Genomic DNA, 17,124 nt, shown 5'->3' on the forward strand with positions numbered 1-17,124 from the left:
CCATTCAGTTCTAACCTCTCTACCATTCATCCATAACTATTCTATTTCCCTTCCTTAGGGAGAGCTATCTACCCCACCCCAGTCTCTTACTCTATACGAAACCTCTGTGGTTCTATAGACTGTAGCTTGTTTATGACTAACTTCACAAATGATATTAACAAATATACACCATATTTGTCTTTCTTGATCTGAGATATCTCACTCATGATTCTTTTCTAGTTCCATCTATACTAGCAATTTAATGATTTCATTTTTAAAGGCTGAGCAATACTCCATTTTATGAGTGTACCATATTTTCTTTGTCCATTCTTCTGTTGAAGGACATCTAGCTTATTTCAAATTTCTGTCTGTTATGAATAGAGCAACAATGCATATGGTTGAGTAAATGTCAATTAGTATGAAATTCTCTTTTGTGTGTGTTGTGTCTTGGTTCCCTAAATGAAAAACTATCACCAATAAATAATCAATGCTTTAAAGCGATTTATAGTAAAAATATCCTGATGTTATATACTATAGATAATTGAAAAACTATAATTGGTGTGGTGCCTGGGTCTCTAAAGGAAGTGTGGTGGGGATTGGTGGTGTGTGTGCCTGTCTGATCGTTGGGAGGGTGGGTGGGAAAAATGAGTCACTTTCTTAAGCTGGAAAATAAACAAACATGTGCTTCCCTTTTGTATGGAGGGTTGTTTTGAGACAAAGAAAATCTGTCACAAGTAGGAAAACTAAGTAATTGCCTTAACCTGCTAAAGATCCCTCTTACTCCTTAATCTCTAAAAAGTCCGTGCTTTCTTCCCAGTATGACTTCAACACCACAGGTGCAGATGAATTAAATAGCACAATGCTGGAAAGCCTGGCCAATTATCAGAAAGCTGAAGAAACATGTGGAAACAATGGAAAATGCAACTGTATATTTTAATATATCTTGAAAAAATACACTTCCCTGGGCAAAGGTATGGCCTATAATTCATTTGTTAAATCCAAATTTTATATCATCCCTAACAAAAAATAAATACATTATCCCACTCTAACTAACTAAGGCTTCTCATGTTATGTGATAGGCAGTTCTCTTTGACAATATTTCTTGGTAATTTTGTCTTGGATAATAAGATAATTCAGTCTCTTTTTCAACATAGAAGCTTGCATACCTTCCCAAGTATGTATTAGGATGAAGTGGAGAAGGAGACAGACAGATGCTAAGCTAATAGTTATTTCCCTTGAATCATATACGTTAAGCAGGATAATTATATTTAACTGTATTATTCTTACACATAACTAAGACACATGATACACATTTCAATTACACAGCAAAGTTCTTTTACTATTTTTTTTCATTTATTTTACATACTGACCAGAGTTTCCCCTCCCTCCTATGCTCCTGTTCCCTCCTCCTATTTCTCTTCTACCACCCTCCCCACATCCACTCCTCTTTGTCTCCATTCAGAAAGGGGTAGACCTTCCATGGGAGTCAACAAAGCATCAAGTTGACAAAGGGCCAAGATCCTCCCCGCTGCATCAAGGTTGGATGAGGCAACCCAGCATGGGTTCCCAAAAGTCAGCTCAAGTGCTAGAGACAGATCCTGATCCCATTATTAGTAGCCCCACATACAGACCAAGCTTTACAACTGTCACACACATGCAGAGGCCTAGCTAAGTCCTGTGTAGCCTCTCTAGCTTTTCAGAGTTGGTGAGTTGGTGAGTTCCCAGGAGCTAGGTCAGTACACAGCAATGTTCTTTAACACCACTTGATATTAAAGTGCTAATCTTGTAAAGACTTCTGACATTTTTAGAATAAATTTTATGTTTTGAGATTATGGGATATTTATGTCATTCCTCCATGCCTTTCCTCCCTCCTAATGCCCCCATATACCTCCGTTTAAATTCAGGCCTCTCTTTTTATTACACACACACACACACACACACACACACACACACACACACACACACACACACACATCTAAGTTGAGGAACCTAGAGCCAACTGATATGTTACAGTACAACTGCTGCACTTGAGGCCTCAGGATCATTGTAGAAGAGGAGTAAATACTGTAAGAAGCAAAGGAGAAAGGAGTTTGTTGTAGATAAATGTTTTTTATTATTATCTAAAGATCTTGAATTTTTCTCTCATCAAAATGCTGTGCTTTGAAGACTACAGAGACAGGTCAGTAGTTAAGAGAACTTGCTTCTGTTGCAGAGGAACAGGGTTTGAGTCCCAGCATCTGTGACTCAGTTCCAGGGAATCTGATGTCTCTTCTGTCTTCATGGGCACTTGCCACACCCTTGGTGCACAAACATACACACAGGGGCATAAGATAAAAAAAAATCACACTAAAAATCCCACAATACTGTGCTTTGAACTGATAGGATGCTTTGTGGGTAAAGGTGGTCCCTGCCAAGCCTGAGGACTCTAGTTCTATCCCTGGATGCCATATGGTAGAAGGAGAAAACTGACCTCTGTATGTTGTTCTGAATTCTACACACACTGTGCTATCTGAGGTCTGTATTAAAGTGTGGATTTGGGTAATCAGTACATTTCACAAGTATGGGAACTTTACTATGAGGTTACTATAATGCTTGTGAACCCACACATTTATCTTTTCATTTTATTAATCTTTCATATATATGCCATGTGATATATAGGATATTAAATTATTTTTTAAAAAAATCAACATTTTCTGTATGAGTAAATAACTTAGGACAGAAAACTCATGCATCAAATACAATGTACTTCTCTACAACAAGATTATCCCTATTCAGAAATGTAGGATAGAGACGTCAGATATTAACATCTTGATTCTATATTCCAAGTGGCTTTGACTTTCATATGTCCATTATCTTTCTCTTGAGTGATAGTGATAATCTCCTGACTGGCACCATACTTTTGTTTTCTCATGTTCCAGTAAATCTAAGTGATATTTGACAATGGGGCTCCATCACATCACCACTTAAGTCACCACTAGCCTGTCTAATCCCAGTTCTGTCTAGGTAAAACCAGCGCAATTGACTGTGAGATCCTATACAATCTAGTTGCCACTCAAAGCTCAGAACCTGATGTTCTCTTTCCATCTAGACACACCTGTGGTTCCTCAAACACTAGCGATGTGCTGTTACTCACAGGCTGCTGTCTTGGAGGCACATCTTGCAAACATCTGCATGGTTCTCTTGCTTCTTCAGACTTTTCTTTATATGTCACCTTTCAGGAAGCTTCACCTTAGCTATTCTGTCTGCATTGATCAGGATTCTCTAGTGACTGTGAGGTAGGCCCTCACTGTGTCCTCAGGTTCAACCAGTGTTTATGTCACAATCCATGCAACTAAGGCAGTTATGGTTTTTGGATGATCAGGCATTTTTCTATTCAGTTTCCACTCTCTCTTGTGGATAAACCATCTCATGATGGTTCATGGTGTGCAAACTAAGGCTGACTGGTCCCATAGATGCCTGCCCTGTTTGTTCACAGCATCATTTAAATTTTGCATTTTTCCCATTTTGAAGGCTTAAAAGAGAAACAAAGCAACATATGCAAGTTTATATTGGTCAATATCCTAATATAAAAACTAAAATTTTGAAATGTATGTCTAACCTTTTATAGAAAACTATGCTAATTCCTATTAAAGAGGTCTGGAACTAAAGATAGATTAAATGTGTTCATGTAAAAGGTGCAGGGCTACACATTGTATCTGTATTTTCCTAATTCCTTTAAAAAGCAGTCAACAAAAATGAACAACAAAAAATCATTCCTAGTTTAAAGGCCACACAAAAGCAGAGGTGAGGCCAGATTGGCCAGAAGCCACGGTTTGACAACTGACCATTCATTCATTGTGGATATAAAGCCATTTTTAGACATCAGCCCCAGCTGATTATTTTTTATTATAATTTTTATTACCAAGCATGAAAGCTATAAGGCTGATACTTTCACCTTGCTAAATGATTGAGGTGGTTTGTGAAGCAGAGGAGAGAAGCCATTGTCTTCTCTGTGGTATGCTCCTGCTGTTCCCACTGCCAAGATGTTTAACAAGGCTGAGGAGAAGGGGACTTGGGGAGCACAAAGGAAGTCAGGATTCAAATGTCTTAGGCAGGCTTACCATCATTTTTACTTGAACTGAAGCTTTATTTTAGTGGCCTGCAGGGATAGCTAGCTATAGGGAAGACAAATATTGTAGATATCAGGACAAAAAATCTAGTACAATGGATTCTTTTCTCCAATATGTCTGACGAGGCTTAAGGCATACAGAACCTGCCACTTTAATCTCTCTCTCTCTCTCTCTCTCTCTCTCTCTCTCTCTCTCTCTCTTCCTATCTCTTTCTCAATCTCTGTGTGTTTGTGTGTCTCTCTATATGTTTCTCTTCCTATTATCTGTATCTCTCTCTCTTTGTGTGTGTCTCTTTATCTCTCTTTCTCTCTCTGTGTCTCTGTCTCTCTCTTTCCACCTCTCTCAACTCTGTTCTGTGCACACTCCAGCAACATTCACTCTGAATTGAAATGTTTCCTAACAGATATGATTAGGAAGATAAAAATGACCCTTTGCTATCATAATGTACTTACTTATGCAGAATTTCAGGCATAGTAGCACACTATGAACATAGGACAGAGCAACAAGATTCACTAGGATCTGTCATTTGTTTTAAAAATAGAGAAAAAATTAACAAAATTTTCCTGACTATTGGAGAAATAAGTATTTGGGTGTAGAAAAAAGAAAAATGGAAACTGCACTTGTTAAGAGAGAAAAATATTGAACTAAAAGTTCCCCTTGAGCTGAGTTAATATCAGATAATGTTTAACTTAACAATATAGGGATAGGAAAAATTTTTCCACATGGTTTTATGTCTATTTATAAAAGCTCTCAGCTCCAGTTTAGTGTTTTAGAATAAAGAGGAACCGTTGGGTTTACAGTGTAGGTAAATCAGCATTTTTGCTTGAAGTTCAGCACTTATTTATGGAAGGCCTGTTATATGTTAGGTAGGTTGTAGATCTAGGTACAAACAGAACTGTTAATTCTTACCAATAAAAACCTGCAGTTGGTTGCAGAAGACACTGGTTCAGAAGACCACTGTGGTGTATTGTGTTCTTCACTGCAAATTAAACCATCAGCATCCAAGATCCCAAGATTGTCTGGGAATCAGCTTGTTCAAGTTCTTAATTTGGTTTGGTGACCTTGATGGTTTGATGGTTTCTCACTGCAGAGTCTCCCTTGTTTTGCTGGGAGCTTCAAACCTGTCTCACAAACTTGAAGGAACAGAGGTTAGAAATGTGGATAGATGGATGGATACACATACAAATCACTTTCTATGTGACAATATTGGTTATAAAAAGTACTCTATCGGTTTGGGAAAGTAGCCCAGTCACTTACACTCTTGTAGCATAATCTTGAAAACCCGAGTTTGGATCTCTAACACCAACTGAAAGACACTTACAGAAGTACTTGTCTACATCTTCATTCCTTGGGAGACAGACAGGTGGGTCCTGACACACATTGGTCAGCCGGGTTAGCTGCACTGATAGTCTTCAAATTTAATGATTTTATCTAAACTGGATGTTGGTAGAGCACACCTTTAATCCCATACTTGCAAGGCAGAGGCAGGTGGATCTCTGTGAGTTCAAAGTTAGACTGGTCTACAAAGAGAGTTCCAGAACAGGCTCCAGAGAAATACAGAAAAACCCTGTCTGGAAAAACAAAACAAAAACAAATTATAGCCAGGAGGTGGTGGCGCACCCCTTTAATCCCAGCACTCTGAAGGCAGAGACAGGCAGAGCTCTGTGAGTTCGAGGCCAGCCTTGTCTACAAAGCTACAGAGAAACCCTGAGTTGAAAAACCAAAAAAGTAAAATATAGAACAATTAAGGACGATATGCATTGTGGACCTCTGGCCTCCACGTGCACACAGCCCTTCACACACCCCACATACATATCATACACATGCATTCACATGTACATACTACACTCACACACACAAATACACACAATGCTTAATAAACAAATGTTTCTTTTCTTTTTGAATTCTTAGAGCTAGATAAGCCTAAAATGACTTTAATAGATCAAATACAAGAGTAAAAGCACTTATTAATAATTTTGTGTAGTCATTGAGTAAACTTTATTTTAATTCTACATCATGGAAATTTCATAAATTTTAACACTATGTTACTTTTGCCATTACATACAAGCAATAAGACTTGTCTTTTTAAAAGACACAGTGCTAGCTGGGCGTTGGTGGCACATGCCTTAATCCCAGCACTGGGGAGGCAGAGGCAGGCGGATCTCTGTGAGTTCGAGGCCAGCCTGGTCTCCAGATCAAGTGCCAGGATAGGCTCCAAAGCTACACAGAGAAACCCTGTCTCGAAAAACCAAAGAAAAAAAAAAGACACAGTGCTTTCATAACCAGCAAATCCCCCATAATTTGGATTAAAAGCAGTTTTCTCATTAGATTGTTATATTCTCAGGAATCATCTAATTTGACACAACAAAACCACCTTCTCTTTAGTGCTTCATAGAAAATATATTTCTCTTATTCATTTACTAAAGCAATCACAATTGGAACATGTGATTTCCTCTATACCTTTAGCCATTGAGTTTTTAAATCCTTTAAATGATTGCATGTTTGCATATATTTAACATCTGCAAAACACCTTGAAATCAATTATTGGCTATTGATACTATGGTAATTAGCATATACACAAAAATATATTGTCTCTATACCTAGTCATTACAATCCTCACAAATATGTACCTTTTCTTTATTTGCAGTGTCAAGGGGTCCGTGGAGCTTATATCTTATCATAAACATTTTTCATGTCTATTACAGGTATATTTTATTAGACACTGTGGCAGTACTTGGAATTGAATTCATTATGCAATCCCTCAAGGCTTGAGTTAGCAGAAATCATCCAGTAGCAATCCTAATTTTTTTTCCCAGCTTCAGGCTTTAGTGTAGCAAAATTAGATGTGAGAATGCATCTGATCCGTCACTAAGTTGAAAAAAATGAGCCAATTTAAATTGAAAACTCAAAAGTAAAAGATGAAAACAATCACATTTTATCCCATTATCTATCTACACAGTGTACACCTGAAATCCCTGAGATCGCTCCTTTTTTAACTAATGATCAGGGCCATGAGTTCCAGTCAGTCTTCCATACAGTCTTCTGGTGTACCAATGATCTGGATAGTCAGAGATGTTTTCCCCACCTGTAATGATTTATATTTTCTGACATAGTGAGACTGTAGAAAGGTTGTCAGGCCGAGTTGAAAAGATGTAAATATACCCTTGTGAAGAATCACATGGCTGCTTTGTAGGGGAGACAAGTCTTGTACATTTGCACAGAAAGTGAACATTACTTTAATGCAGTGGAAGAGAGGTTAGCGCTGCCTCAGGAAATGAGCAAGAGGGTGCATTTAATTGTTATGGACAACTGGATGCCAAGAAAGCATCTGTGATTGAGGCAGTGAGAGCAGGTAGATCAGCAGCATCTCTCCTGTCCTTGAGGCCTAGGAGCCAGATGACAAAAAGATTGAGCAAGAACATAGGCTTCAAATGAATGCCTGGAGAGTTTGTGCCATCAGAAGATTGGAGAGTAGCAAACATGGTCATTGTGCAGACACATGGTATACCATGTCCTTTATAGAGGAGAAACCAGGTAGGAAGGAGCATACACTATCAAGACTTGTCAGCAAAATTCTCTGTTTTGTCAGCACTCACAGTAAGGGGATACTAGAGACAAGGACGTTATCCTGTTAGGTGTGATAAGTGCTACTGGCAAAATGTAAAGACAGTGCTGTGCTGACCCATAGGAAGGCACCTCAGCTGGAGTCCTGGAGCATGGCTTCTAGAAGTTACTGGTGGCAGAGCTGAGTAAGGAGGAGAAAGCAGGAGTAGGGGCGGGGCAGAAGGGAGCTGAGACTCAGATACAGTAGTTATCCCTAGCAGAGGAATAGGTAACATGTCCAGTACATGTAAGTTTGCCTGATTCCTTTTGTAAAGACAGAAAAAGAACTAGGGGAAATGAAAGCTATTCAAGGAGGAAAAGGAAGAAAGGGGCAAAAGTCAAATAAAAGTAATAAGCAGATGCTTAAAAAAAACCATAGCTACTCTCCTCAGAGAAGAGGACAAATGGAATATTTCACAGCAATAAATCTATCAGTCTAAGATACATTGTTTCTAATGTCCAGGCATCTATCACATCTACTGACTTCTGTGATGCTTTCTTGGTGTCTAATACTGAATTATTTTTCAGGAAGAGATGCAAACAATAGAACTGTTTCCATGTCTTCAAGAAGCCTAAGGTGTGCTGAGATACAGCTCAGTGACTGGATACTTGCCTGCCATGGATGAAATTTGGAGTTCAATTAGAAGGGAAGAGAGGAGAGGGGGAAGAGAGAGAAAGAGAGAGTGGAAGACTCTAGTTTTATTTCTGTTTCTTCTGATTTTACTTGGGTTTTTTTTTTTTTACATGTATGAAGGTTGTGTTTGCATGTATGTATGTGCACCACATACATGCCTGGTACCCATGAAGACAGCATTATAACCTCTGGTATTGGAGACTGTTATTTAGCATGTGAGTGTTGGGAACTGAACCCAGGAACTCTTCAAAAGCAGTGAGTGCTCTTAAATACTCTGCCCTCTCTCCAGCCTCCTTGTCTTTTTAAATGAAAGTCCTTTTCCAAAGGTTTCTCATGATCAGAACTCTCTAGTTGTCTGCTAGAAGAATACAGCAAGGAGCGCTCGATATTCCTGTGAAAGAGTCTTCTGTCCATGATAGGATGGGCCATAGATTGGAAAAGGGAGTTGTTCAATCTTAGTGTTGGGTAAGGCAATGTCAGTAACATATTTAGAATTGCTAGAGAAATCAGGAATCCTCTATTCCAAATATTTACATTCATTAAAAGCAGCAGTGATGCCTACATGGTAGCTGGATGGGTAAGGCTTCTGCAAGCCTCTTCCATCTGGGGCAACAAAGCAAGAATATTCTTACCCCAGCTTCCCCGACATGGTGTGGCTCAGGGAAGACCAAGGGGGATGAGAAGAGACGGAGGAGAAAGAAGGAAAAGAGAAGGAGGATGGAGATTTTAAAAGAAAGAAAATAAAGGAAGGATAACAAAAAGAGGGATAGAAAGGCAAGAAAGTAAGAGACTAAATTTGAAAGGGAAATTTCAAGTGTTCCAATACAAAACCGAAATTTTAAAGGCAAAAAAAATGGAGACAAAGGAGTTTAAACGATTTGCTTAATAATACACAGTTAATGACAGAGCTTGCATTAGAATTTACTCCTTAGGGTACTTGAAATAATGTTCTTTCTTAATATGCTGCACTCTCAAGTTATTTAGTACGGATTCAAAAAAAAGAAAAACTAAGTAAGTTTTCACATTTATCCCTTTGACTATTGCAGGCAAGTTTGAGAAAAATAGTAATTGTGAATAAAAATCGATTCAAGTATTTTTAAACAGGTGCTTCCATTTGTAGTCAGAAAAATAGAGAACCTTTCTCTAGTCAGTTGAACATGAATATTATGTGAGCAAAAATGCAAATTGCAGCATCATTCACTCCCCTCTCTTCCTTACTCTCTGAAAACCCTTTTGTTTCTAAGTAGAAATTAGCTGGAGAAAGAAGCCCCTTTAGCTGAAAGGCAGCGCACCCACTTATCAGACCTGCTGTATGGCTGTGCTTTCTCCACTCCTTCTTTGGCTATATAGAAGAATCAAGTAGAGCGTATTTTCCTATTGATATTATAGTCTTAAATATCCAGTGTGCCTTTTATTCCAAATAACTGGGAGTTGTCCAAAAAGAAAAAAGCTGTGAAGGAGGGGGAAATTAATAGACAACCAACTAGAACTTCATCACCTTTTGTAAACAGTTAATCACGAAGAAAAGTCACTAAAATCATGAGAGATAAAGAAAATTGACATTTAGCACAAAGAAATAAAAAATGTGTCTGCCTACATTGGAGGCGGGGCACAGAAGATAAAAGCCAGCTGGCAGTAGGAGAGTAGCTTGGAAAGAGTGCTTGGAATAAACCAGGCAGCTATCTCAGCTCATCCCATGGGGAAAAGGCAAAAGGACTTTGTTATTTCTGGATGAAGGTATTAGATGTGCCAATGTCAAATGCAAAGTGCTTTGGGCCCTTTTTTAGCAACTCTTTCTGATGTCCTTCCATTATTCAAGAACAATCTCTAGTGCAGTGATCCCAATTCTTTCGGACTTCTGTAGTTGTTTCCTCATGACTCACATCCTTGAAGATCTTATTTTGAAAATGGACCTTTGGTGGCCATTCTGATTAGTTATAAGGAGGACTCAACGACCAGCCCATCCATTTACAGGCAAAGGCATTATGGTGACTTTTTTTTTTTTTTTTTGTTTGTTTGTTTGTTTTCAAGTCAAGGTTTCTCTGTGTAGCTTTGGAGCCTATCCTGGCACTCTGGAGACCAGGCTGGCCTCATACTCACAGAGATCCGCCTGCCTCTGCCTCCCAAGTGCTGGGATTGAAGGTGTGTGCCACCAACGCCTGGTGTGCCACCAACACCCAATATGGTGACTGTTATTTCCAACTTTAATCCCAGGTTCAAACATGCTTCCTATAGCTACAATGTCCAGAATATGTCCATGTCAAAGGTAGCAAGAGAGGCCAAGCTGAGTGTGGAGAGCTGCAGGCAGCTGAAATCATATTATGGAAGCAGTTCATCCCAATTCTCCTTCATGAATACTTTACAAACAAGAGACTGATGGTTCCCAAGCCATTTAAGGTTTTTTTGTTTTTGTTTTTTGTTTTGTTTTGTTTTGCATTGCCATGCAAACTGACAGGAATCTCTATTCTCAGATATGAGCACCTTCCTGGCTCTGCAAACTTGCTGAAGGTTTTCAGCTCTATTCTTGTTCTCTTTATATTCTGTTTGTCACAGAGACATGGGTGTGTTGTTCATTTCTAGACCAAAATGATCTCTGGAAGCTACTGAAATAGCCAAATGCCTTTTGGTTGCTGTTGAAGATAATCGCACCATGATTGGGCAAGGAGTGTCCTGCACATCTCAATGAATTCAAAGAAATTTGATATAAATGTAAAATTGGGAAGAGAAAAGAAATTAACAGAAAACTGTAGGTAAGAAGAAGGCCATGCAGGAATAAGGTGCTAGGTGGGTAGGAAGAAGGAAGATGGGGAGACCAAGGAAAGAAATGGACTAGGTGAGAACTGGGAAAGACAGAAGCAACAGATCCTTAGATTGATCAAAACTTCACTGACTTAATTGAGTTCAGAATTTCAACAGGACAGTTATTTGATAATCTCTAAAATGGGTACCATTACAAAAATTGACATGAATTAATATTAATTGCCCATATAAGATTTTAGGAGAAATGCTTAGTGCTTGTGCTTATAAGGAAAAATAGTGAGTTTATGTAGTTTAAAATTTGACATGAGAAAGGCAGAGCTGTTCAAATGAGAAAACAGGTATTCACATGTAAAAAGGATGTTGCAGATGGGAAATAAACTGTAGATAGAATGTAGATGAGATATTATATAAACATAGATGTATTACTATAGAGTATTTGTTTATCCTGATGACAGCATATTACAGACCCCAATCTTAAAATAACTTTCGCCTTCAACCTATGATGAATACAGTATCTACACAATGAAAGTAACATACTACATACACACACACACACACATACCCACACATACTCAACTCAAAACTCATTACTTACTGAAGCATTGTCCCAAATAACCTTTTTCTTTCTTTGAGAGTCAATACTGAATTATATGATTTTTCAATGGCATAAGAAATGCTATCATAATAATTTTAATAAAATTAACTGAATTGCTTTAAATAATGTGGAACTGAGAATGCCACAGTTTTTTTTTTTTTTGGATTGTGTCAAAGCAATTCAGAGGAAAATACTAGAAACACATAAGAATGCAGGAAGTTAACACAAGCTGTCAGGTGGACAACGAATTACAGGGGATTTTTTTTTTTAATGCTTCGATGCATTTCTTAAATGTTCTATAATGAACATTTTACTTGTGTAATATATCATTATTTAATGAGAATATATTGCTGGTGTTATTCTTACCCAAGTGTAAAGGAAAGTGAAACCAGGAATACTTAGCAAATACCTATCCGTACAACTTTCTGGAATATCAGTATCAATGTAGATTCTTGATTTGCATTTTATTTTTGATTTATTCAGTTTTCATTGTTATTTTAGAACTAACCCAACAAGACAAGATTGATAATACTGACTGGAAGCCTTAAAGACTATCATGGCTCAGTAATAATTTCACTTTCAAATTGTTTTGCAGTTTCTGTGTGTGATGGTGTACACTCTCAGTGGATGTTGGGAAGATCAGAAGTTCAAGTTCAGCCTTAGCAATATAGAAAGTTTTATACCTCTTGCAAAACACCTTGAAAATGTGTAGTGAGATAGACACTCACACTGTATTGTCTGCTTACCACTGTTCTAGTACATGGTAAGAACAAAACAAATCCCATCTTAACCATGAACACATATTGACCAAAGGAAAAATGAAGCCATACAAATTATTTGCATAATTGTCTTCTCAAAAATGAATTTTGTCACTTTATAAAAATTGAAGTAGAAAAGTTTGACCCACTCTTAAGCACTCCTTAGAATTATGAGAATATACGTTAATGCAGAGTAATAATTTTTCACTAAGATAGCAGCTATCATCTTCCATCTATCATCTTTAGAGATCAATGAAATTTATTAAGATGACAGAAAAGAGAGAGATGCTGAGCATCTAAAAGCTCAGTTGTCTTCTTTGTAACATTCAATAATAAATTCAGCCTCCACACACCTTCAGCTAGTTCAACAAGTTGATTTTATCCAGTTCTTCTATCTTCTTGTGGTGGTATTAAAGAGAACATTACAGGAAACTGTTCTCCAGAAATACTTATCATTTTCCTGTCCTTAGATGTTCAATAAAGTACTATTTTTCTGGATTCTCTCTTCTTAAGGAAGAACCTCAATGTCATTTTAGTTGTATTTAAAATAACTACTCTATGAGGGAGTAAAAAGAAAATACATAGAATGCAATTTATTTTAGGATATCCTTACCTAAGTCATGTGTCTACACTGACAAACTGTCCACTGTCTGGCCAGTCATACCTCCCATTTAAAAGTGAATATTGGAAAAAAAATACCAAGTGTAAAATCACATTTTGAAATTAGCAGTCATTAAGGTTGCATTATCTTTCTGTGATTGTAATAAGATCAATGAGAATATTAGCTGTAAAAGAGGAAAACTTCATTCTGATTTACAGTTTTGGAAGGCTTCTATCCCACCATCATTTGTCCCAGTTCCCTTGAAATGTCATTGTAGGACCACAAAGGAGACAAAGGTTGTTTGCCTCATGACAGATGCAAAGGCTAACAGGAGGGGAGTCTGGAGTCAGTACTCCTTCAGTGCCAGACCCATAGGACCTAACAAAATCCCTTCCTAAATGTTCCAAGATCATCCCTCACCATCCCATGCTAACTCGACCCACCTAGGCATTTGCACGATGGACACTCTGCATGAATGGAGGTGAGCACTTGGATCCACTACTCTCATCAGAGTCCTGACTTCATGCCACATGTAAGGCAGAATACCCATGCAGCCTCATCTTCCCAGGACAGCCTCCTCATAGGAGAATCACTTCCCACATAAGCACAGAAAAGCTTCCACTTTGTAGATACTCTTTTTAATTTAGGAAATAGTATCACACAGTGTGGATAAAAAGGCATGATGAGCAGTTGGTTGGTTTGATAAAGTGCTTTGGATCCTCTGTAAATATTTACTCAAACTACTGCTGTGGTTAAATTAATAAAAGGAGAACGTTTATTTTTCCTGGAGATGGATGAGATGAAAGCAATGAAGCGGATGATGCACTGTTGCTACTATAAATCCATGTGTCCCTGAACTAACTTTGTTTTACTATGTGGAAGAAATAGCACGAGGCCTGCTTAGAAGTGGATTGCTGGTCAAGGCTCTGTGAAGCTGATCTAGATGTTATCACTCTCTCTTTCCCTTTAAAGGAAGTACAGAATGTTACAATAAATCTTTCCGCCAAAAGCCGCAGAGCCCTACCGCCACGTGGGCGGTCTCCGCCAGCCACCCGAGTTCTGCCCGCTGCGTGGATGGCCAAACAGTATTTTATTTATCATCCAGTAAGACAAACACAGAGAAGCACTTCTCCCATCAACAAGAGACCATTTCTTCCGCAGCAGTCAGCATTCCATCATTACAATATCCAAGATCGCCATAGAGAAAAGGGTTTGTTTGGGTTCATAGTAATGGAGGTTCCAGTTCACAATGAATGACCCTGTCACTTTTGGGTTTATGGTAAGATAGTACACCATGATATGTAAGCATGTATTGTATATGTATACATAATAGAGCAAACTTTTCAATGAATGGCCAGGAGGTTAAATAGAAGAAGAGAAGGAGCCTGAAGTCCCACAATTTCCCTGAAGGCATTGTAACTATTGACCTAAAGACCTCTCATGAAGTCCTACCTCTTAAAAGTTCCACCATGTCTCAATAATATTATCACATAGGCCCTGAGGGTTATCAGATCCTGGACTTTACTATATAGGAAAGTGTTTGGTAAACACAATTGTCTGTGTATATGTGTATGTTTATCTGTGTATCCAGTTCTAATTGCTGGAGAAAGTTCTACAAAAATAACAATCTTTTCCCTGTTTTTCTACTCAACACTTCTACTTAATGATAGGCCTCAAATGGAGAAAAAGATAAATGAATAACTTCTTTTATTCTAGAAAGAGAATAAAAGGCAAGCAAGAATGAGAATATCCATCCACCTTGTCTTAGTTAGGGTTATTATTGCTGTGATGAAACACCATGAACAAAGCAACTTGGGGAATAAAGGGGTCATTTGGTTTATGCTTCCACACCAATGTCCATCATTGAAGGAAGTCATGACAAAAACTCAGGGCAAGAACCTGAAGGAAGGATGCAGAGGCCATGGAGGAGTGCAGCTTAGTGGCTTGCTTCCCATGGATTGCTAAGCCTGCTTTCTTAAAGAAATTAGGACCACCAACCAATGGATGGCACCAGCCACAATGGATTAGACCCTCCCACATCAATCACTAGGTGAAAAAATGCCCTACAACTGGATGTTATGGATGCATTTTCTCAATTAAGGTTCCCTTCTCTCTGATGATTCTATTTTGTGCCAATGTGATGTAAAACTAGCCAGTACACATTTCAAATACGGCTTTCCAATGATACAAAAGCAAACAAGAAGTGACTTTATCATGCACATATGGAGATTGTTGGAAGAGTGTACGTCTTTGACTATTTCACTGGTTGTCCTTTACAAATCACAATCTCGATATATGTTTACCTTTGGAGAAGACAGGAAATGATTTGCCAAGCCAAATAGTACATAGTATCTGACAGAGATTAGTGCATCCCAAACTCTAAATTTTCCTTAGATACATTAAGATTATGATTTAGTGTCTGTGAAAGTGAGGGACTGATATCCTGGCAAGTTCCATGATTGATTTTTTTTCAAGTCCATCCTTGCCAGCTCCATTTGACATGCACAAACACAATTGATACACTCATGCCACAGGTAATCACTCCTTAAAGAGCTCCGTCCACCCCCATGCGACACATATCAATTCATCATGTCATCTCCCCGCATGCCAGACTAGTGTGTTTACTCGTTCAGTGGCATCATTTGAATAGACAAGGTTAATAGCAACTTAATTTCACTTTAATGATACTTTAAATGAAATACCTTGATGAACATGAAGCCTTGGATAGTCTGCTGAGTAAATTCAATCACAAATTGTCATTGTGACAAAGCTGTGTTTTTGACAGATGGTTTTATTTGGTCTTCTCCATTTCATGCAGAGCATTAACACCTCTCTGCCTGAGGCATTTTGATGCCGTCAGCATTTGCCACCAAACAACATTCTGTTTTTATGGAAGCTTGTTGCAAAAATTACCAATTTCATTGTTCAAGACTTCATTTTAATTTTAAAATATATTTTATATTAAAATGCAATTGCAAAATTTCCTCCTTTTGTTTCCCCACTCTTACTGCTTGCATATACCTCCTTCGTTTTTTGCTCTTAAATGAATGGCATCTTTCTCTTTGTTATTTTTATATATGTGTATAAGTGCATAAATACTTCAATATAGTCATCCGAGTCAATTTAGTGTTGCTTGTGTGTACACGATTTCAGAGCTTACTATGTATTTATTCTGATTGTATATGTAACTCTCTCTGGGAAATGACTAGTTCTCCCAATCTCAGCATTTCTTAGTTGTCTGTCATTCTTTGGGTAACTTTGGGACCCCATGAAATTTCCTCCTTCCATTTTAATATGTCTATTGGTGATGTTATTCTTCAGGTCTTGTTTAGGAAGCAATATTGGTGAGCAATATTGGAAGCTATCATAGGTATAGCTTCCCTGTTGTTTCCAGGAGATGCAATCTCACAGCAGACTTCCTGGACCCCTGGCTTTTATAAACTTTCTGTTTTCTTCTGCAATGTTCCCTGAGCCATATGTGCAAGAGTTATGTTGTTGACACACCCATTTGATCTGTGCACCCCACAATCAATTGTTCTCTGCGTTTTGACTATTTATAATTTTTTGTAATAGTCTCTATCATTCCAAATAAAATTTTAATCTAGGCCAAGAGATTCACTTGTATCTGGATACAAGGATAAGGTTTTATAATGAAGTTATGATTTATGTGGGTTTAGAAAGTTGGAGGTAGTAGAGAGTTCTCCTTTAGGATCCATAAGGTTAGTATCCAGTAAGGTGCTTTCCCTCCTGTAGAGTGAACCATACATCTGATTACACAGCTATGGTTACTGCCAATATATGAGTACCAGTGTTGTACCTTTAGGGGCATCTTGCTATGCTGGTCATTTGTGTGGTTTATCAGCATCTATGTATAGAAAATGTTATTTTCCTTATATCTTAGTTAGTTAGGGTTTCTATTACTGTGATGAGACACCATGACCAAACCAACTCTTTTTTTTAATTAAAAAAATTTATTTTACAACCCAAGTTCCTCCTTCCTCCTTTTCTCCTGCTGCCCACCTCCCACCCTTACCACCCCCATTCACTCCTCATAGGGGTTAAGGCCTTCCTTGGAGAATAAACAA

The 17,124-nt window shown here is 38.1% G+C and overlaps 1 long non-coding RNA gene across 3 annotated transcripts in view; it reads left to right on the top strand.

Annotated features, from left to right (window-relative positions):
• LOC107979254 overlaps positions 1 to 16,644 on the top strand; it is a 59,553-nt gene extending 42,909 nt beyond the window's left edge. For 2 of the 3 annotated variants that reach the window (XR_003484114.2, XR_003484113.2), the window contains 3 exons: positions 797 to 950; positions 10,906 to 11,075; positions 12,276 to 16,644. This is a non-coding gene — a long non-coding RNA (uncharacterized LOC107979254). The remainder of the gene's footprint in view (positions 1 to 796; positions 951 to 10,905; positions 11,076 to 12,275) is intronic. The other variant, XR_004769366.1, reaches the window with a different exon arrangement.
• Positions 16,645 to 17,124: the final 480 nt, after the last annotated feature.

The sequence above is a fragment of the Cricetulus griseus genome, chromosome 3, assembly GCF_003668045.3.
Source record: "Cricetulus griseus strain 17A/GY chromosome 3, alternate assembly CriGri-PICRH-1.0, whole genome shotgun sequence".
In the NCBI taxonomy this organism is placed as follows: domain Eukaryota; kingdom Metazoa; phylum Chordata; class Mammalia; order Rodentia; family Cricetidae; genus Cricetulus; species Cricetulus griseus.